General features: G+C 45.3%; 1 protein-coding gene and 1 long non-coding RNA gene across 2 annotated transcripts in view; one reads left to right on the top strand and one right to left on the bottom strand.

Moving 5' to 3' along the window:
- The window catches only part of hrh1 (histamine receptor H1), a 75,698-nt gene that overhangs the window by 29,923 nt on the left and 22,189 nt on the right, over window positions 1-23,586 (bottom strand). The window lies entirely within an intron of this gene.
- On the top strand, window positions 10,048-18,041 carry LOC120541174. The gene is made up of 3 exons (XR_005635956.1): window positions 10,048-10,135; window positions 17,378-17,484; window positions 17,888-18,041. It is a non-coding gene; the product is annotated as an uncharacterized LOC120541174 (long non-coding RNA).

Below are 23,586 nucleotides of genomic sequence, written 5' to 3'. Positions count from 1 at the left end.
TAATAGGAAACTAACAAAACTCCACGGTGGATTAATGAAAATTTAAAAAAGAAGTTGCAAAGGAAAAAACTGCTTTATAAGGCATATAAGACTAATGACTGCAAAGTGAATCGTAGAGCGTATGAGAACATGAGGGCAACCATTAAGAAGGATATCAGGGAGGCTAAAAGACAGTTTTAGAGGAATATAGCAGATAAGGAGAAAGAAGACCCTAAGAGATTCTTTCAGTATTTTAGTAGTAAAAGAACAGTCAAGGAGGAGGTCAAGTGCATCAGGAATAGTAAAGGGGAATTAAAAGATAAAGGCAGTGAAATAGCGGATGCCCTAAACTTACATTTTTCTGAGATGTTTTCAGATTAAATAAGATGAAATCAAACAAATCACCAGGACCAGATAATATTTATCTTTGTGTTCTTAAGGAGGCTAGTGAGTACATATATAAACCCTTGACACATATTTTTAGGAAGTCACTGCACACTGGAGAGATTCCATAGGACTGGAAAATGGCAAATATCATCCCATTATATAAAAAGGGTGACAGGACAGATCCAGGCAACTATAGGCCAGTAAGCTTAGCATGCATCAAAGGAAAATTAATGGAAGGTATTATTAAGGATAAGATTGAGCAACATCTGGAAAGGACAGGAGTTATTCTGAACAGTCAGCATGGGTTCAGAAGAGGGAGGTCGTGTTTTACTAACATGCTGGAATTCTATGAGGAGGCAACAAAAGGATACAATCAAAGTGGAGCTTCTGATATTATTTATCTGGACTTTCAGAAAGCATTTGATAAGGTGCCACATGAGAGGCTGGGCATCAAATTAAAAGAAGTGGGTGTTCAGGGTGATGTTTTTAGATGGGTAGAGAATTGGCTCAGACACAATGAAGCAGAGGGTGATGGTGCAAGGCACCTCATCAGAACTGGCCAATGTTAAGAGTGGTGTTCCACAGGGGTCAGTGCTAGGGCCGCTGCTATTTTAAATAAATATAAATGATTTACATAGGAATATACTGTAAGTAACAAGGTGGTTAAGTTTGCAGATTATACTAAGATAGGTGGGCTAGCAGATAATTTGGAATCCGTTATATCATTACAGAAGGACTTGGATAGCATACAGAATTGGGCAGATTTGTGGCAGATGAAATTTAATGTCAGTAAATGTAAAGTATTACACATAGGAAGTAAAAATGTAAGGTTTGAATACACAATGGGCGGTCGGAAAATTGAGAGTACACGTTATGAGAAGGATTTAGGAGTCATAGTGGACTCTAAGCTATCGACTTCCTGGCAGTGTTCAGAAGCCATTAAGAAGGCTAACAGAATGTTAGGATATATAGCATGATGTATGGAGTACAAGTCCAAGGAGGTTATGCTCAACCTGTATAATGCATTGGTGAGGCCTCATCTTGAGTACTGTGTGCAGTTTTGGTCTCCAGGCTACAAAAAGGACATAGCAGCGCTAGAAAAGGTCCAGAGAAGAGCACTAGAAAAGGTCCAGAGATGCGCGACTAGGCTCATTCCAGGGCTACAGGGGTTGAATTCTGAGGAAAGATTAAAAGAGCTGAGCCTTTACAGTTTATAGAAGCAAAAGAAGATTAAGAGGTGACATGACTGAAGTGTTTAAAATTATGAAGGGAATTAGTACAGTGGATCGAGACTGTTATTTTAAAACGAGTTCATCAAGAACACAAGGACACAATTGGAAACTTGTTAAGGGTAAATTTCACACAAACATTTGGAAGTTTTTCTTTACACAAAGAACGATAGACACTTGGAATAAGCTACCAAGTAGTGTGGTAAACAGTAAGACATTAGGGACCTTCAAAACTAGACTTGATGTTTTCTTGGAAGAAATAAGTGGATAAGACTGGCGAGCTTTGTTGGGCTGAATGGTCTGTTCTCGTCTAGAGTGTCTAATGTAGCTCTTGCCACTGTTGATGTCAAAGTTCTTGAGTCTACCATAAGAACAAGGCTGTCATAAAGATCAGCAGTTTGTGAAATTTTCAGACCAGCCAATTTGGCACCAATAGCCATGCCACATTTAAAGTCACGTAAATCACTTTTCTTCCCCTTTGATGCTCAGTTTGAATTTCAGCAGGTCGTCTGGACAATGTCTACATGCCTAAAGCACTGAGTTGCTGCCATGTGATTGGCTGATTAGGTATTTGCGTTAACAAGCAGTCAGCAGGTGTACCTGATAAAGTGGCCAATGAGTGTACATCATATGTATAATATGGAACCACTGAGACTTTGCAAAGGGCAGGTTATCCATCCAAAATTGATAACCTTTTAACTTTTAAACAACCAACAAGAATTTATGGCCACCACTGTGAACAGTGAGCTTGCAATGGAGTAGAGATGCTTGTGCTTTAATGAGCTGTAGCACTTTGTTGTCTATTGATATGTACATCAACCACCAGGAAAACTAATAACTACTTTCTTGAGTAATACCATGTGATGCATGCAGAAGCCAAAACAAATGAAAATTAAAAAAAAAAATCAAGGCAACCAAAACCCAGACAATAGGCAAAAATCACAGTCAATAATCAGACATCAAGTCGCAAATCAAGCAAGACATGGAATATAATCATAATGACAATTCAAAAAGGTTTAGAAGGTTTTATCCACAGATCTGATAAGACTCAATGCAAAGTCTGAACTTTTATCCCATCTGCTGATTAATTCGAGGTCAAAACTACAGACCACAACTCTAGAAACGCGGGACGCGACCCTGACAACAGTACACAAAAATGGCGCATTGCTAGCAAAAGCAAGTGAAAAGGTACATAAATGAGTTTGGTCTCATCTTTTATTGCAGATGCACATCTTAAGCGGAACTCCATTAGCAACAGTGTTATTTTTTTCTCTTATTTTTTATTCTCCTGAGGTATCCTATATTTATTCAACCCAATGCAAGCATATATAAAATAAGCGTCAGGAAAGGGGCTCAGAAAGAAACAGAAAAGAAAGTTAAAGCTTCATCCATGCCTAGACAGGCATCAAGTCCAAGCTCGAGGTATGGCCTTTCAGAGACTGACCTGGAACAAAGCGAATGTGCAACTGACTCAGGTCACGATAGCTTGTCGATTCCAGAAGATTCATTGAAACTGAAAATGGCCTCGCCTTCCACGTTGTCATGTACTCCTCCTGGGCATGGAGAAGACAGAAACGATCTGTCCGAACTGAAGGCAATGATCACTGCAATGGCCACCGCCACTGCTCAAGACATAAAAGAGCTCAAGAATGATTTTAAGAAAGATATAAACAAAGAAATAAATGATATAAGGAAGGAAATAAGGACATACACAAGACAAACGAGAAGCTACGTCAGGATATTAAAGACCAGGAAAAACGTTTAAATAATCACTTTGAGGCAGCCTTTAAAAGTATGCTAGAAAAAATTGAGGAACAAATACAGGAAAATGCGTCTAAGTTTGAGAATAAACTGAGAGCACTTGGCGCTCAGTTGGAAGACGTTAAGCAAACATTTACGACTCGAATGGAAATAGCTGAACAACTGGCATCCACCACTGACGGAAAAGCAACAGCTGCAAAATTCGAATGCAAAGTTCTCAGAGACAGACTTGCTGTACCAGAAGATTGATGCAGAAGGAATAATATCAGAATCAAAGGTCTCCCTGGGAGTCGTGAAAGTCCAAACCCAGTGACATTCGTAGCTGAACTATTTTCTAAAATAATTGGAGGGGACTTAAAATCAGATACCGAAATAACAGCAGCTTATCTACTGCTGGCCGAAGTAAATAATATTGTTAACTTGCGGGATCTCGAAAAAAACTTATCGAGCCCGTAGTAAGTTTCTTACAGGTCCTGACGACCATAGAAGGGATCGTCGGAGAATTGGGAGCTGTAGCCAAAGCGCCGCTGGAGAAGGTGAGTAGTTACATGCGGCAATTTGGGGAAGAGCCTCCTGTATTTCATGATGCGGCAGTACAGGTATGTGAAACCCGTACCGTATATAAAATAAGAGGGACGCAGTGTAATCTGGGCCCGCTATTTATTAAAAGCCAATACACGGCGTGCCCTACAAAAGAGGTTGGATCGTTAACCGAGTGGTTGGGGGAAGAGCTGATCGATCCGGGGCAGCTAGACAGTGCTGACTCCCGGAACGAGGCGTCCCTAAAGACGCCGCCACTGGTGATTTATAAAACTAAAGGGGTGCAGACAGTAAAGGGTCTCTCTTTATCTCATGGAAAGACTCAGACTGTGGACAAGCCCCAGATGAAACAGGAGATCCCAAAAATAAAATGGGGTTCTCCTGACAAGAAAGCAAAAGGAGAGAGAGCACCGTTAGAGGTGGCGGGGGTTTCTTTCCCAGCAAGAGAAGGGGAGGCCCTAACGTTTCCCAATTGTTTTCAGTCCCGCAGGGGGAGAATAACAGGAGGATGGAGGCAGTGCTACGGATGCCACATTTGGCGAAACTGTCCTTGGAGAGAGGGGGACAAGCTGTCGAATTGGACTAATATTCCCCCTAGATTCTGCAGGGACCAAGATACAAGAATCAGTCAAGATTCAACCGGAATGTCCTCTTGGAAAAAGACTTTCCTCTCAGGGCAGGCCACTCCAAATAATAATTCGTCGCTGGGAGGGGAATACTGTGGTGTATGGCTGGCCATTTATCCCGGCCAATAGCCCAAAGCCGCCAGGTGGAGCCCTCCCTGCAGTATGGAGGTTCCCCAAAGACCAGCAGGGCATCATGGACATTTCAGTTTTTATACGCAGCCCTGCTGGATACTGTGGGGGGGTCTAGGAGATGCTGCAGGGAGGAACAACGGGTATTTTACCTACGCCCCGGAAGCACACATGGACAAGGGGAATGACGTGCTTCTGGGGTGAAGAAAAGGACTTTTTACCTGACCCGGAAGTGATACAAGATCACATGTACTGGGGATTGAGAACACTTCCGGGTCAGGATATATAAAAAGACTACGGGAGCTCCCAGATGGCAAGCTGAGCTGGGTGGAAGGGTGGCAACGCATCTGGGAGTTGGAGGATTGTGATTTATTGTATTGGTTAGTGATTGTATTGTATGAGTATAGTGGAGGAGAGGGTGCTTTGTGCACTGTGGAGATTTAATAAAGTCAAATATTGGACTTTTACCTGGTGTCTGGAGTCGTGGACAGGGGTTCAAGGGAGCGATAGCGCCCCCTATCTGTCACAATATATATATATATATATGGTTGAAATAGTTTACTGTCAAATAATGCAAAGAGTATGCGACACGTGTTTCGCTGTAATTCTGGGCTCATCAGGTGTACACACTCACTGCACCCCCTTTCGGGAATCGAACCTTGGACGTCAGTGTCAGATGCAAAGCCTCTTACGTTGCGCCACAGCGTGTGGTTCATTTATTTGACAGTATGTAGAAAGAGGGCACCATGGCGGATGTTAGCCGACTTGCTGACCAACCACAAGCGTTACCTGGTAGGTAACCACCCATACAATCAGATTGTGATTCAGACTACAAATGCCATGAATATATATATACTGTATAACTGTATATATATATATATATATATATATATATATATATATATATATATATATATATATATATATATATATATATATATATATATACTGTATATACCAGAGTATGAGAAGGAAAAAGCACCTGTCCATAAGCTGAAAATGAATAATAATGAAGATGATGATAATAAACAGTGCAGTTGAAATAGACGATCATCAGATTAAAATCAAGTACTCTACCACAACACAGACTACAGTTGTCTCTCCCCTCAGCTAACATGAAAACTTGACAACTGACTTTTGATGAATTCCGGTTTTTCCAAATACAAAGCTGATATAATCAAACACACACTAGATCTTTCTTCATGACGTGCAAAGGGAACCATTAAGCATTCTTTAAGTGTATTGATTGGCCAAACTTCATGTTAAGTGCAAATTTGACCTGACATAAAGCTTTGTAAAAGTAAAACAAGGATGGGATATAATGCATCACTGGATTTTTATTCTTAATGGTTAATTAACATGGAACTTTTATCATTATTTGAGAACCCAAAACATTTTAACATGTTTGCTTGTGCATGAATGATAATTTAATGAATCATTTATTCTGAAAACAGCATGTTAATGATGTACTAATAGTTGTATGTGGATCTGAGAATTTTCTTCAGTTATTGGTATCTTAAAATATTTTAAATATAAAACAACTTGATCTTTGTTATTTGTTGATAATTCTACTTAAAACAATAGGGCTCATCTGAAAAGGAAAAACTCAAAATGAAGGTTAGTTGACAAACAGATTTGTTTATATTAACTGCAACTGTGTATTCTCACTCTCACTGTGGGGACTGCTGTGATACTTCAAATTCATTTTCTCAATTAAAACAGGATTAAAGTGGGATAGATTGGTTTAAGCATTTTTTAATTAGGTGTTAATATATCAACACATTTGGTCTATAGGGATGTTATTTCGATTTTACATTCTGTCAGATAAAAAGAGAAATACTGTAATATACGGGGGTAAGTCAAAAAGAATCTGTAGTCATGTTTTAAATGTGTTACACTGTTTGAACACACCAATCATTTCTGCATAAGGTTTATTTTTGTCCATTTGGGATAGCTTGCTTACCTGTGAAATTTCCCTTGATTGTAAAATAGCTGGTCACTTCATTTTCCATTCTGGCTAAGTACACCGAGAACGTTTTAGTGCTAAGATGGAGTTGCCAGAATAATCAAATTTTAAGTAAGAGTGTCTATTTTATTACTAGTTTATTTGTGATCTACACAGAAACTTTTAGAAGTGCCTGGTAATGGCTGTTGCCTAAATAAATTGTTGCAAACCTCACAACTGATACATTGTTACACATAACAGTAATAACTGTAACAGTATATTAGTTTAATACAGATGTTATTGCATTAATATGTCTTCATCTTGTTTAAGATGATGCTATTGAAACATATTTCTTAATTTTTTAGAGAACTGCTACATGGCATGACTGGGATCGTGCTGAGTGGGCACACATATTGGCGCCATTCATGAGCGGCCCAGCTCAGCGTTCCCATTATGATTTATCGGAGAACAATTTCAGGGACTATGACAAATTATAGACCAAACTACTCTTGCAATATGGCATCACTATAGATCAGCAGGTGAGGTCCTGCCATGAGTGGATCTTCAACCCCAAACTAGATCCCAGGGTTATGAAATCTGGAGTTGCACGGGTCATTAGTTAAAACCCGAAATTAAAACCAATAAGGAAATCACCGAACCTACTCAAAGCTTCATGATGCTCCAACAATGATGGACGGATTAAAAGGCAGAAGTCTACGTGACCATCATCATCATCATCAAGCCCTTCCGTGAGAACCCTAAATCCAAAGAGGACTGTTTCATTTATGTTAGGTAGAATGCCCAGAGGGGACTGGGCGGTCTCATGGCCTGGAATCCCTACAGATTTTATTTTTCTCCAGCCGTCTGGAGTTTTTTTGTTTTTTCTGTCCCCCCTGGCCATTGAACCTTACTCTTATTCGATGTTAATCAATGTTGATTTATTTTGTTTTATAATTGTGTCTTTCATTTTTCTATTCTTTAATATGTAAAGCACTTTGAGCTACTGTTTTGTATGGAAATGTGCTATATAAATAAATGTTGTTGTTGTTGTTGTTGAACTAGATGCTTGTGATTTCCAATTTAGGCCAGCCTGGAGGCAGTAGCATAAATCAATGATTGGTCTTATATTGACCATCGAATGTCACAGAGTCACCTCCTAGGTTGAAAAAAACAACTCAGTATGTTGAGCGTCATAAGCCTTCTTGGGGACAAGTTGTCCATTGTCATAAACTTGACAAAGAGACACTAAAAGGTTTGGGGCAGCTACCCGTATATTGGTTTCCTGGCTGCAAGTTTGGCTGAATAAATTTATTACACATTAGAGTCAACAACAAAACTGATTTGAGATGGTTAAAATGGAGGTTTTAAAGGCAAGCAGAGGAAGTGACGTCATCAATAGGGCCGGAACCAGAAATGGTGTCATTGGGGCCGGACTGGAGGTGACATCATCAGGGCCATGCGGAATTTCCCATAACTGGTCTGAAGAGAAGTGAGCTAAAGAGTCAGTGCATTCTAGGTCCCCGGTCTGGCATGGAATTACTCTCATTGAGGTCCTTTAGCTGCCTCCCCAAGCTCAGACCCATTGGGTTGGGCGTTCCTGAACAAGAGGTTGTGAATCCGAGAAAGAGCATCGGCGTTGGCGTAAAGAGAACCTCGATGATGAAGGAGCGAAAACTTGTAAGACTGTAGGTCAAGAAACCACCCGGCGACCCGCGAATTCGACTCCTTGTGTAGGGCCATCCAGTGCAAAAGTGCATGAACCGTGACAAATGTGAATTCCCGGGCCAAGAGGTAGTACCTCAGCTGCATAATTGCCCATTTGATCAACAATGCCTCCCACTCCACTGCCACATACCTGGTCTGCTCCAACAGTTTCCGACTCAGGAGCATGATGGGGTATTCAACACCATCGACGCCTGGCTCAACACCCAGGCCTGCCGCGCCTGGAGAATGAAAAGTAAAGAAAAGTTAGGTGCTTTCAAAACTGGTGCAGACATTAGGGTCTGCTTCAAGTCAATAAATGCGGCATCTGTCTTATCAGTCCATACCACATTGTTTGAGGCCCTATTCTTTGTCAAATCAGTCAAGAGTGCCACTCTCTCTGAGTACCCCACTAATCTGAGAAAGGCTTGGACCTGCTACTTGGTTCATGGATAAGGCCTTTTCAATTTGAAATCTACTTTAGAGCACTGTGGCTTCACGGTACCCCAGTCTACCAGGTAGCCTAAATACTTGGCTTTGTTTAATTCAAAGAAGTATTTCTTGGGATTAATCCTGATTCAGGCCTTACCAAGTGTCCGTAATACCACTCTGACCTGCTTTAGGTGTTCCTTCCATGTGCTGGAACAGATGACTATATCATCCAGGTAGGCAGCTCTATATAAGTTATGAGACTGGAACACTTTATCCACTAGGCGCTGGAAAGTCGCAGGTGCCCAGTGTAACTCAAATGGAAGGACATGATACTGCCAGTGACCGCTAGGGGTACTAAACGCAGTCTTAACCTTTGCGGAGTCCGTTAAAGGAACCTGTCAGTACCCCTTTGTCATGTCAAGTGTGGTCAAGTATTTAACCTGTCCTAGCGTATCTAGGAGGTCATTCACTCATGGCATTGGATTTGCATCAAACTGGGAGACTTGATTAAGTTGAGGGAAGTCATTGCAAAACCTCCAACTTTCGTCAGGCTTACTGACCAAGACGATGGGACTGGTCCAGGGACTATGACTTTCCTCTATTACGCTTGATCTCAAGTTCCACTTCAGATTTTTTTTGCCCTGGGAAGGCGATATGGGCATTCTATAAACCCGGGTTCGGTTTCAATATTGTGCAGAATCAGAAAGGTGTTCCTGAGTTTTTCACTCACTGCCTCTGGGACGGACAGGGTAACCGTTTCCAGCTCCCGTCACTGTCTGGAACTTAAATCTGCACCGAAGTTAAGGTTATTCATGTGAACAAAGAGTGAGTGGGGCTGACAGGAGGAGGGATCAGGATCTTTGTCCTTCCACGGCTTCAGCAGATTTACATGATAGATCCACTTACTCGCTCGACAATTGGGTTGTTTCACCAAACAGTCAACGAGTCCTTTCCTCTCCTTAAATTCATATGGACCTTTTGCCTTCCCCATGAACGTGTGTGACACCATACAGAAAATCGTAACCTGCAGTATGGCCCAAGGAGAAGTCCCCACACCCGCCTCACTGCTATAAGTATGGAGAGCTTGGACATACCATCAATTGCACCTGTATCCATAGGGAAACCTGCTGGTATTGTTAAGCTGAGCTTAAAGGTTGTTATTTAATACGTTTGAGAAAAAAAAAAAAGACAATCGTTCTTGTGTATGTTTGTTTAAATAAAGATTGAGTGTGAAGAGAGAGAGACTGTTTCCGGAAGTCAGGGTCAGCGTACTGCTGCACGGAAGAGACGCTTAGTTTTTAAAAGAAGGCACGGAGAAGGCAATTGTGAATGAAAAAGAAAAAGAAAAAAGCGTCATGGAGAAATTAGAAAGCTGAATGTGTTAGCTGATTTTGGAGACATCACTGGTATGTTAAAAAATTCCCATTTTTTAATGTGAAACATTTCTGACTTAGTGACGGCTGTTGTTTATGTAAAAGAATAAGTAAGTCTAGTTAATGCGCAATATTATGCAAGTGTATTTATTTTTAGTAACTAACGCATATTTGAAATAAAGAAGGGGTGTATATATATATATATCCATCCATCCATCCATCCATCCTCTTCCGCTTATCCGAGGTCGGGTCGCGGGGGCAGCAGCTTAAGCAGAGAGGCCCAGACTTCCCTCTCCCGGCCACTTCTTCCAGCTCTTCCGGGAGAATCCCATGCTCCCAGGCCAGCCGGGAGACATAGTCCCTCCAGCGTGTCCTGGGTCTTCCCCGGGGCCTCCTCCCGGTTGGACATGCCCGGAACACCTCACCAGGGAGGCGTCCAGGAGGCATCCTGATCAGATGCCCGAGCCACCTCATCTGACTCCTCTCGATGCGGAGGAGCAGCGGCTCTACTCTGAGCCCCTCCCGGATGACTGAGCTTCTCACCCTATCTTTAAAGGAAAGCCCAGACACCCTGCGGAGGAAACTCATTTCAGCCACTTGTATTCGCAATCTCGTTCTTTCGGTCACTACCCATAGCTCATGACCATAGGTGAGGGTAGGAGCGTAGATCGACTGGTAAATTGAGAGCTTTGCCTTACGGCTCAGCTCCTTTTTCACCACGACAGACCGATGCAGAGCCCGCATCACTGCGGACGCCGCACCGATCCGCCTGTCGATCTCACGCTCCATTCTTCCCTCACACGTGAACAAGACCCCGAGATACTCGAACTCCTCCACTTGGGGCAGGATCTCTCCCCCAACCCTGAGAGGGCACTCCACCCTTTTCCGGCTGAGGACCATGCTCTCGGATTTGGAGGTGCTGATTCTCATCCCAGCCGCTTCACACTCAGCTGCGAACCGATCCAGAGAGCTGAAGATCACGGCCTGATGAAGCAAACAGGACAACATCATCTGCAAAAGCAGTGACCCAATCCTGAGTCCACCAAACCGGACCCCTTCAACACCCTGGCTGCGCCTAGAAATTCTGTCCATAAAAGTTATGAACAGAATCGGTGACAAAGGGCAGCCCTGGCAGAGTCCAACTCTCACTGGAAATGGGCTCGACTTACTGCCGGCAATGCGGACCAAGCTCTGACACCGGTTGTACAGAGACCGAACAGCTCTTATCAGGGGGTCCGGTACCCCATACTCCCGAGCACCCCCACAGGATTCCCGAGGGACACGGTCGAATGCCTTTCCAAGTCCACAAAACACATGTAGACCGGTCGGGCAAACTCCCATGCACCCTCCAGGACTCTGCTAAGGGTGAAGAGCTGGTCCACTGTTCGCACCAGGACGGAAACCACACTGTTCCTCCTGAATCCGAGGTTCGACTATCCGATGGACCCTCCTCTCCAGAACCCCCGAATAGACTTTTCCAGGGAGGCTGAGGAGTGTGATCCCTCTATAGTTGGAACACACCCTCCGGTCCCCCTTTTTAAAGAGGGGGACCACCACCCCGGTCTGCCAATCCAGAGGTACTGTCCCCGATGTCCATGCGATGCTGCAGAGACGTGTCAACCAAGACAGTCCTACAACATCCAGAGCCTTAAGGAACTCCGGGCGTATCTCATCCACCCCCCTCCTGAGACGCCGGACGGTGGACCAGAATCTCCTCGGCCGTCCGAAAGTCGCTTCTCCATGGCCTCTCCAAACTCCTCCCATGCCCGAGTTTTGCCTCAGCAACAACCGGCCGCGTTCCGCTTGGCCTGCCGGTACCTATCAGCTGCCTCCAGAGACCCACAGGACAAAAAGTCCTATAGGACTCCTTCTTCAGCTTGACGGCATCCCTCACCGCCGGTGTCCACCAACGGGTTCGGGGATTGCCGCCACGACAGGCACCGACCACCTTGCGGCCACAGCTCCGGTCAGCCGCCTCAACAATAGAGGCACGGAACATGGCCCATTCAGACTCAATGTCCCCACCTCCCTCGGGGCGTGGTTGAAGTTCTGCGGAGGTGGGAGTTGAAGCTACTTCTGACAGGGGACTCTGCCAGCCGTTCCCAGCAGACCCTCACAACACGTTTGGGCCTACCAGGTCTGACCGGCATCTTCCCCACCATCGGCCAACTCACCACCAGGTGGTGATCAGTTGACAGCTCCGCCCCTCTCTTCACCCGAGTGTCCAAGACATATGGCGCAAGTCCGACGCCACGACCACAAAGTCGATCATCGACCTGAGGCCTAGGGTGTCCTGGTGCCAAGTGCACATATGAACACCCTTATGCTTGAACATGGTGTTTGTTATGGACAATCCATGACGAGCACAGAAGTCCAATAACAAAACACCGCTCGGGTTCAGATCGGGGCCATTCCTCCCAATCACCCCTTCCAGGTCTCACTGTCATTGCCCACGTGAGCATTGAAGTCTCCCAGCAAAACGAGGGAATCCCCAGAAGGTATGCCCTCTAGCAACCCTCCAGAGACTCCAAAAGGGTGGATACTCCAAACTGCTGTTCGGCGCATATGCACAAACAACAGTCAGGACCCTTCCCCCCACCCGAAGGAGGGAGGCCACCCTCTCGTCCACCGGGGTAAACCCCAATGCACAGGCTCCAAGTCGGGGGCAATTAGTATGCCCACACCTGCTCGGCGCTCTCACCGGGGGCAACTTCAGAGTGGTAGAGAGTCCAGCCCTCTCAAGGAGATTGGTTCCAGAGTCCAAGCTGTGCGTCGAGGTGAGTCCGACTATATCTAGCGGAACCTCTCGACCTCGCACTAGCTCAGGCTCCTTCCCTTCAGAGAGGTGACATTCCACGTCCCAAGAGCCAGTTTCTGTAGCCGAGGATCAGACCGCCAAGGTCCCCGCCTTCGGCCACCACCCAACTCACACTGCACCCAACCTCCTTGGCCCCTCCCATAGGTGGTGAGCCCATGGGGAGGAGGACCCACGTTACCTCTTCGGGCTGTGCCCGGCTGAGCCCCATGGGTGCAGGCCCGGCCACCAGGCGCTCGCCATCGAGCCCCACCTCCAGGCCTGGCTCCAGAGGGGGCTCCGTGACCCGCGTCCGGGCAAGGGAAAACGTTGTCCAAAGTTTTTGCTCTTCATCGGAGGTTTGTTGAACCGCTCTTTGTCTCATCCCTCACCTAGGACCAGTTTGCCTTGGGTATACCTTGTATATATATATATACAAAATTGTTAAAGCATGAATGAAAATATGAGTTTTCTTGTATTTTCTTTGTTTATTTAAGGTTATCAGCCTACTTCTAATTCAATCCTGTTCCTGGTGTTACTATTGGTCTTGCAACCTGTTTATTATTAAACAACATCAAATAACGAAAAGGAAGAGTTGTTCCATGTGTCCTCTTTGATCAGCTAAAGGCCTTTTTCAAGTTTGGGCAGACATTAATGCAGTAAGCCTAAAAAACTTGGCAGGTATGGGGCTGCCCGGTGTATCATCACTTATCAAAAAATCAGAAAATTAGGGAGGCTGTAATGTGCAGCCCTCTCTACCCGGTGATCCTCGGATGAGACTGGTCAGAAAGTACAAGGGATGTTCAAAATGTTTCCACACCTTTGTATTTTCATTGGAAAGAGTGAAGGTGGGAGTGAGTGGGGTGAGTAGTAATTGGGCGTTAAAAAGTTGGTACGACGCTGGAAAAATTGCATTGCAAAGGAAGGTGACTATGTAAAAAGTCATGTAATTTGTTGCTGAAACTCTTAATACGGTAAATACAGTTAAAAAAGGTGCAGAAACTTTTTCAGCATCCCTCATATATGCAAAAGTACAATCACCACCTCCAAAAAAAAAAACACTAGACCAGATCACTGAGAAGGAAAATCCCGCCCAAGTTGTTCCCACGCCGCATATACAACCAGAAGGAAACCCTACTAGTGTAGCCACAGAATGAGAGGAGAGGGAAATGTAATGGTGTTGTGATCTGATGACATAATCCAGGTAGAGGATGTGACAATTAGGGACATAACTCCACCCCTTGAGGTCACATCAGACTCACTCCAAGAATTACATTTTCAATTCCGGTTAAACGATAGCAATGGGACAATGATTCCTTGAAATTTTCTTTGAATGCTGTTGTATGTGGTTGTGATGTACAATGGAACAATTATCCCATGCCACAGGGGGCATACTTTGTTTTAAAGAATTTATTTACTTTATTGGGTAGCAGAGCATGTGGTTGAGGTGAGGTTGTTGTTGTTAGTCCTGCGGACTTTCTGGTGACAAGTCTGCGAATTAGCTCACACCCACCTTATGGGTGCCCATTTAGGTACTGAGAAGATTTTGGAGTGAATTAAGCTCTAATTCTGTTGGCCGGGAATCAATGAGGAGGTCCGGCGCTTCTGTGCCTCCTGTCTGGAGTGCCAGTTCTGGCAGATTCCCCGGAAGGACTGTCCTCCTGTAGTTCCTGCCACGCACATTGACATTCAGTTTGAGCAATTAGGGGTTGATATTAAACAGTCTCCTAGAACACTCTGCAAGATGCCACAAATATATATTAGTGATTGTGGATAACGCTACCTGATATCTGGAAGCCATCCCTTTGAGAGTGGCTAATTCAAAAAATATTGCAGAGGAACTGCTTGGGGTCTTTTGTGAGGGTTGCCATTTCAAAAGAAATCCTTCCGGATCAAGGGACACCCTTTACCTTGGGGAAGTTCAGGCAAGCAGCCAAATTACTCCGTATAAAGCATTTAAAGACCTCCGTGTACCACCTCCAGATGGACGGTTTAGATGAACAATTAAATCAAACACTCAAACATATGCTACTTAAGGTGGTCAGTTGCTCTCCCTCGTCTTGTTTGCTTACCAGGAGGTTCCTCAAGCCTCCACAGGCTTTTCTCCTATTGAGTTGTTATATGGATGACAACCCCAAGGTTTACGTGACATATTAAAAGAGGGTTGGGAAGAAGAGGCCAATTCCTCCATAAACATTTTAGAATCTATTGCCCAATTAAGCAATAGATTTGGTAAAATCAGGCCGATACTAAAAGAAAACATGGAAAGTGCTGAAGCAATGCATGCTCATTATTATGACCAAGGAGCAACCTTATGGGTGTTCCGAACAGGGAGACCACTTTATAGTTTTTTGTCCCACATCCCACTCCAAATTATTCGTTCATTGGCAGGGCCCAAATGAAGTTAAAGAGAGGGAAAGCTTGGTCAACTATTTGATTAAACAACTAAACAGATGACCAGCCGAGCGGATGTGTCATATTAACCTCCTGAAACCATGGAAGGAAAGGGATCCTGATCCTTACTCCACCTCAGGCCGCTCCTTCTTCACAGTCAATCATTTTATCTTTGGTACTGATTTAACTCCCGAACAAAGATGACAGCTTGAAGAAGCAACCTTGTCCATCTCAGGTATGGTAAGCGAGAAACCTACTGTAGGATTGTTACTGACCCTGGAGTTGTCATTAGAGAATGCCCCTATCGCATCGAAGCCGAACGTGCTGAAGTTGAGCAAGAGATCAGAAGGATGTTGGACTTGGGGTTAATTGAGGAAAGCTACAGTCCTTGGTCCAGTCCTGTGGTTCTGGTTTCTAAGCCAAACAGAAGTGGCTCAATCAGTCTTGTTGGTTTGATGCCTATCTGATGCCGCAGGTAGATGAACTTCTTGAGCGGTTAGGTAGGGCTCAGTGTTTCACCACTCAACAAGACCAAAGGGTACGGGCAAATTCCCTTAACATCATCCGTGAAGGAAAAGACTTTCCAACGTCTGATGGATAGACTGCTACAACCCCACCAAGCCTATAATGCCTCCCATCTCTATGACACAGTCATACAATACAATTTATTTTTGTATAGCCCAAAATCACACACAGACGTGCCGCAATAGGCTTTAACAGGCCCTGCTTCTCGACAGCCACCCAGCCTTGACTCTCTAAGAAGACAAGGAAAAACTCCCAAAAAAACCCTTGTAGGGAAAAAATGGAAGAAAGCTTGGGAAAGACAGTTCAAAAACAGACCCCTTTCCAAGTAGGTTGGGCATGCAGTGGGTGTCAAAAAGAAGGGGGTAAATACAATACAATACACAGAAAAGAACAAATCCTCAATACAGTATAAAAATAAAAATTTTACAAGTATGGAGCAGAATTTAACAGTAGATGATATCACATAATATGATTTGGATTTGTTTAGAGTTCTGGAGACCTCAGCCATCAAGTGCCTCCCCCATTTGGCCGCTCCACAGCTGAAACAGCGCTGGGCCAGCCAATCCGATAAAAGGATCCCTCTACCCCACAATTCCTGCGATCCTCCATCAGGGATGACTTTACCTTAGGCAGGCAAAAACAACCTGGCAGGTGGGCCATGGCACCAAGTGCCACATTTGAGTACCAAAAAGAGAAACAGAATAGGTGAGGGTTAGTAACAAATATTATAACTATCATCTTACTTATGTTTTAGTGCTAATGACTAACAACAGAGATGCAGTCTGTACAGTTAATCAACAGCTCTAGTCAGGATATGCTAAACTGAAGTAGTGAGTCTTCAGCCGTGATTTAAAAGCTGAGACTGAAGGGGCATCTGTTATAGTAGCAGGCAGACCATTCCACAGTTTAGGGGCCCTGTAACTAAAAACTCAACCTCCCACTATTATTTTATTAATCCTTGGAATCATAAGCAGACCAGAATCTTGAGATCTTAATGCGCGCTCTGGTTTGTAAGTCATGATAAGTTCAGACAAGTAAGCCGGACCTTGGCCATTTAATGCTTTATATGTTTAAAGGAGGATTTTGAAATCTACCCAAAACTTAACCAGCAGTCAGTGTAAGGATTTAAGTCTTCTATTCTGACACCTGGGAGAATCATATACAACAGCTGTGTGTGGTCCTGTTGGCACTAAATGAAGCCAGTCTCACAATTAATATAAGGCAATGTTTCTTTGGGTTAGTTGAGACCAAATATTTAGGCTACTTGGTGGGCGGTGGAACCGTACTCCTCAGTGTTCCAGAGTTGCTGCCATTGTTAATTGGCCCGTCCAAAAACTAAACAGCAAGTACAAGCTTTCTTAGGAGTTGCGGGGTACTATTGCCGATTCGTATCTTGTTTCTCCAAAAGGGCTGTCTCTTTAACCGATTTAACAAAGAAGCATGCTCCTAACATGGTGGTTTGGAATGAAAAAACAGAAGACGCATTTCGTGACTTGAAAGAGGCCTTCAGTTCAATACCCACTTTGATATCTCAGAATTTTTCCTTACCTTTTATTTTACAGACCAATGCTTCGAACACAGGTCTGGAGGCTGTGCTGAGGCAAAGTATCAACACTGTTGAACACTCCGTGATGTACCTGAGCTGGAAACTATTGGACCAAAAGACGAGGTATGTGGCAGTGGAAAGAGAGGCCAGTGGTGATCAAATGAGCTATTAACCAACTAAGGTAATACCTTCCGGGCTGTGAGTTTACCCTGATGAACCCTGGATCATGCTCCTTTACAATGGGTGGCGTTGCATTGGGATTCCAACCCTTGGGTAACCAGGTGGTTTCTAGTCCTCCAGCCATTTAGGTTTAAAGTCCAGCATCGCTGCTGTCTTCTCCATGCCAACGCTGATGCCATGTCTTGTGTTTAGGACCTCATGGTTTGCAGTGCCTAATCCGGTGGATCTGGGCTAAAGGTGTGGGGGGTTGGGGGGGTACTGTCACACACATGTGCTATACTACCCCAGGCCACTGAGGGCATTGTGTAATTATGGTATCTCATCTTCTTTCCTTTTCCCTCTGTAGAAAGTAGAAAGTAAGACTGATGTACCATCATCTATGATGTCACTTCCAGGTACCGCCCAACTATACCCTTCTTCCTTGTAACCATTTTATCTGAAGCCACCACCATCTTGAAGCAGACTCAATCTCCACACAGTTCTAGTCTCTGTTTTTTAAGTTCTTTACCACACATTTTCTTTTGTGCATTTTGCACTCCTTTCAATATACAGGGTTTACCTATGGATGCCCCAGACCCTTTATGAACATCTTTTGTGTTTTTCTCTTTATAGACATAAAAACTGCCAAATAGTGTGAGGTACAAATGTTGTTTATTTTCAATATTTTTTGAGTTCATTATATATATGATAAAGAATAAAACTATCATTATGGTGATCTTGAATTTGATAGTATTTTTTGGACCACCCCACTATGCATACATGTGTGACCTTTGTTTATTTAAAGGCATTTTCACACCTAGTTTGTTTGGACCAGTTTTTTTTTCGAACTCCCATACGATTTCCTTGAAAGTCCATTTGGGTTAGGTAGATGTGAACTTGCCAATTGCACTCTGTTGTGGACCAAAACAACCTTTTGAAAAGGGTGGTCTCAGTGTAGTACGAAATGAACCCTGGAGCGGTTTGCATTGGTAAGCAAATACCTGCCATGATATTTTTTTCCCAGGGAAAAAAATGTTTTTACTCAATGAAAGAAGTCTGTGACATGCCCATGAAATATCTACTGAAACACAACTAAACTAACAGGACAGTGTGTAGCATAGCTATTAGTAGTTAGAACTGCATCTCCCAGCAGTCCTTGCATGGGCTGATAGGGTTAAAGGTGGCCAGAGGGGTTTAAAAAGAGGGCAGGTGTCAAAGAAAGAAAAAAAGTTTGTTTTGTTTTGGTGCATTGTGTGTTACGTTTATCTGTCGTGCTGCCTGCTGTTATTAGAACCTTAATTAATCATTGTGACCTGGACTGTATTCGTTTGTTGGGGTCTGGATCGTCTGTCTACCTGTGCAATGAGGACTGTGTTGGAATTCATTGGCTTTCCCAGAAGTTCCTGAACCATCCATCCGTCGTCATCCTTTCAGCAACTCTGATAGGTCTGTGTTTTCCATTCCCTTTCTACTTTGTACATACAGATCGCTGGACTCAATCTCGTCACTTCTCATTTCATCCGTTTTGGTTCTTTCATGGACTTTGCTGTGTGTTTATTGTGTTTATATGTTAAATGTAATATTGCCGAAGGGGTCAGGGGTGGTATTATTGTTTTCATTTAGTTCATTTAATTTCATTATATTCTTTATCGTTTAATGTTCCCAGTGTGCTTTATTTGGTCTCTGTAGTTTGTGTGTGTCGTTCCATGGCTGGGGTTGTCCCTGGTAATCCACCACTAAAATAAATAAATAAATCACCGTCACATTGACGGTGTGCATCTTAGCGGCACTTGACCGCTACAGATTTTGGCGAGCCGGGTAGGAGCCAGGGTTATTTACGTCCCCTTCTAGTGCGACTTCGCTTACACCCTTACAGAAGCATGTCTGTTGAAAGAGCAGTGCAGGGCGAGGAGCTTGAACTGAGTGGGCCGCTGGTTGATATGCGTCCGCTGCCTAGGTCATGTCAAGTAACGGTCAGAGCCCCTCTCGAGGAGGAGTTGAGCCTGCTGTATACCCTGTGTGACTCCAGTCCGGAGCAGCCTCAGACCAGCGAGGGACGACTTCTGCAAGACCTGACGCTGCGCCCAGAACAGCTAGAGGCTCGCCTGGAGTTTTCTCAATCGAGACGAAACTGTCCATGACCTCATCGATGCCACAGCCACCCGAGTTTCCAGCGAGGAGGTTGTGAGGGTGCAGCGTCTGGAACAGTCCTTTGCGAAGTGTGTGCAGCGCCTGGAAGCCAATATGAGATAGGAGATCAGGAGGCAGGTGCAGGAAAGCTGGCGTGCTGTCATGCAGCCACTGGGGCAGTTGACTCCTGTAACGGGAGTGAGGAACGACTGGGGACAATCATCCTTGTCTGTTGCAGTGCCGCGGATGGAGTTTCCTATGCTGGCCCCTCAGTGTGCACCCACGGGCATTGTTGACTTTGTAGAGGAGGTCGACATGTTCGTGGAGCTGCATCCTCTGAGTGGAGCCGACCTGCTGGGATTCCTGAACACAGCACTCAGTGGGCCGGCACACTCTTGGTGGTATGCTGAGCGGCACAAGTGTAATACCTGGGCGGAGTTTCGCATTGCCTTCCTAAACGCGTTCCTCTCTGATGAATACCAGGCACAAATTCTTTGTACAAAAACCATTGCAGAGCCTCCGGGACTTTTGTCTTTGAATTCCGTGAATTGTGTCTGAAGTGGCGATCTGACATGCGTGAGGAAGAGATATAGCGACTTGTCCTTGATGCATGTGCTGTGAAATCGGTTGATGAGTTGGTGAAGGTGGGGTCCCGAGTGGAAAAGGATTGGGCGGCTATCGGGCTTAGTGGGTCTTGAAAGAGTCCCACATCTCGAGATGTCCCCTGTCCGAAACCACGAGGAAAAGCCCCAGTGGATCCCCGGGCTGATCTCACCCTGGTGCAAGCCACCTTGCCTCTCTTAGTGGTGCCCATACAAGTGCGAGGTGTCACTGGAGAGGCGGTCGTAGATACAGGGAGCACTTATACCCTTATGAAATACAGCTTGTGGGAAAAGCTTAAAGTTCCTCATGAGCAGTTAAGGGAAAGTGCAAAAGTAAAATTCTTTCTTGCGGATGGAAGGGCGCACGGGGCAAAGGGCAGGGGTCCTATGAGGTTCTGCTTACATGAGACACACTGGGAGACAGAGGTTTACATCCTGGAAGATGACCACCTGTCGATGCCCTTGTTACTTGGAATGAACTCTCTAGTGTTGGTAGGTCTTACCATCCACCTGTCGCGGCTGGAGTACGAGTTGCTGGGGGGTGAAGTCCATCAGTTTGGGACAAAGGCTCAAAGGAATCTGGTTTGGCCTAACTTGTATTATTACCTTGCGCAGTTGGTGGATGAGCCCAGCCCAGTAGAGAGCTTGTTTAGCCACTGCTTAGGAGGTGGCACTTGGTGTGGACGGACAAATTGGGTCGGACTGATTTGGTGTGTCAAAAAATTCACACAGTAGACCCTGTCCCAGTTCGGCACAGAACTTACAAAGTGTCACCTCTGAAAAGAGGAATAATCAAGGAGTAGGTTGACCAGATGTTGGTGGATGGGGTCATTGAGCCTTCCACCTCGCCATGGGCTAGCCCTGCGGTGCTCATTCAAAAGGCCGACGGGACCTACCGATTCTGTGTGGACTATCAGGAGCTGAACAAGAAGACCTTGGATGATGCTTACCCCATGCCCCTCATTCATCACATCTTGGTGTCTTTGCATGGGGCAACGGTGTTCAGCTCCCTAGATTTGAAGTCCAGGTATTGGCAGGTGAGGATGGGGAAAAGCAGCATGGAGAAGACCACCGTCATCACCTCGGAGGGGTTTTTCCAGTTTCGGGTGATGCCCTTTGAACTTAAAAACGCTGGGACGTCATTCCAACGGCTAATGGAGCAGGCCCTCCGGGGACTCATTGGGAAGACCTGTTTTGTGTATATAGGTGACATCATCGTATTCTCCCCATCTGTCCCACAACATCTAAAGGACCTAGACCACATCTTCCAGTGACTGCAGAAGGCTAATCTGACCCTCAACACCAAGAAGTGTAGATTTCTACAAGACCATCTGAACTTCCTCAGCCATGTGGTGTCGGCAGACAGGGTCCGGGTGGACCCAAAGAAAATTAAGTCCATCTTGGACTACCCAGCGCCCCAGGAGGTAAAAAGTCTCCAGCGCTTCCTGGGGATGGCTGGGTGGTTCCACAAATTTGTGCATGGGTTTGCCGACATCGCTGCCCCTTTGTTCCAGATGCTGAGGATGGGATCCCCCTGGGAGTGGTCATCAACGTGCCAAGACTCCTTTGAAAGACTCAAACAGCCCCTGATATCACCTCCAGTCATGGCACAGCCTGATCCCTCATTAACCTTTCAGGTCCACACAGACGCAAGTGACCTAGGGCTCAGCGCCGTTCTCTCGCAAACGAGTCAAGAAGAGGAGAGAGTGTTGGCCCATGCTTCACGGTCACTAAAGGGCGCCGAGTATAATTATTCCACCACCGAGAAGGAATGCCTCGCTGTCCTGACCTGACCTGGGCATTCAATTGCCAGAAGACCACGTCTAGGCTAACAAGGTGGATTTTGCACCTTCAACAGTTCACGTTCAAGGTGTGCTATCGGAAGGGTTGTGCTAATGTTGTGCCCGATGCCTTATCACGGGTTCATGAGCCCGCACCAATGGTATGTGCAGTATCGGTCTCTAACCCTTGGCCTGATCTTCCCCTGAACATGCAGGAAATCGTTCAATCTCAAGCAGCCAGTCCTGTATGTCGGGGGTTGAGAGAGGGCTCGGGGGGAGGCCTGATCGCATACATTATAGGGAACTTCAAGGGGCACTTTATCGCTGTGTTCCAACAAAAGATCGGGGTTACAATTATCAGTTGGTAGTGCCCGAGACATAAGTGCCCAAGTTCCTACAGTATTACCATGATAGTACGTCCAAGGTGACCAGCGATCAGGCTAAAACACTGCTTAAAATCTTGGAGGTGGCATGGTGGCCGACTATACGCAAAGACATCTGGTCCCATGTCCAGACTTGTACCATCTGTCAGCAATAAAAAACCCCACCTGGTCTCCCCTCGGGACAGCTTCAACCAGTAACCATCACTTCCCCGGGGGAAAGCCTAGGCGTGGACCTAATGGGACCATTTTCTACCAGTAAGGACCGGAAGACCTACCTGATGGTGGTTGTGGACTGTTTTACCCAATGGGTGGAGCTATTCCCTATGGCTAATGCCACAGCCAAGAAGATATGTTCCACCCTGAAAGATGAGATCTTTACCTGATGGGGGGTGCCGAAGAACATCATCACAGACCGGGGCCCGCAGTTTACCGGCTCAGAGGCCGAAGAATTTTGGAAGCAATGGGGGGTGGTTCACCTGAAGACAACAGCGTGCCATCCCCAATCTAATCGCATTGAGCAGGTGAACCGGACCCTGAAGACAATGATAGCATCTTTCGTCGGAGACCACCATCAGGATTGGACAAAGTGGCTGCCTGAGCTGCGGTTTGCGTTGAACACGGCAGTGCACGAGGTTATGGGTGAAACCCCTGCATTGTTAGCTTTAGGCAGACAGCTAAATGGTCCACTAGAGAGAATAATTGATCATAACCCACCCAATCCAGACACCTCAATGCATGATCATTTACAGACTTTACAACAAATCACACAACAGGTGAAGGAGAGGATGGTGAAGTTTCAATTGTACAACCAGAGACATAAGCTTGTACAATTCTCGGTTGGGGAGAAAGTCTGGATCAGGACTCATCCCCTCTCCAAAGCCAAAGATAAATTCATGGCTAAACTGGCCCTGAAGTGGTTCGGCCCGGCAACTGTTGTCCAAAAGAAGGGACCAGTGACCTATGCAGTGGAGTGGGGATTGCCAGGGACTAAAAAAGTAGACACTGTGAACATCGCAAACCTCAAGCCTTGGTTCGGCCGTACACCACGGCCTGGGGGTGAGGATTGTAGCAATGCTACTAGTAATTAGAACTGCATCTCCCAGCAGTCCTTGCATGGGCTTTTGGGGTCAAAGATGGCCAGAGGGGTTTAAAAGAAGGGCAGGTGTCAAA

This window comes from Polypterus senegalus, chromosome 12 (genome assembly GCF_016835505.1).
Source record: "Polypterus senegalus isolate Bchr_013 chromosome 12, ASM1683550v1, whole genome shotgun sequence".
NCBI lineage: Eukaryota > Metazoa > Chordata > Cladistia > Polypteriformes > Polypteridae > Polypterus > Polypterus senegalus.
Note: the sequence above shows the minus strand (reverse complement) of the source record. Positions and strands in the feature narration are given on the sequence as shown.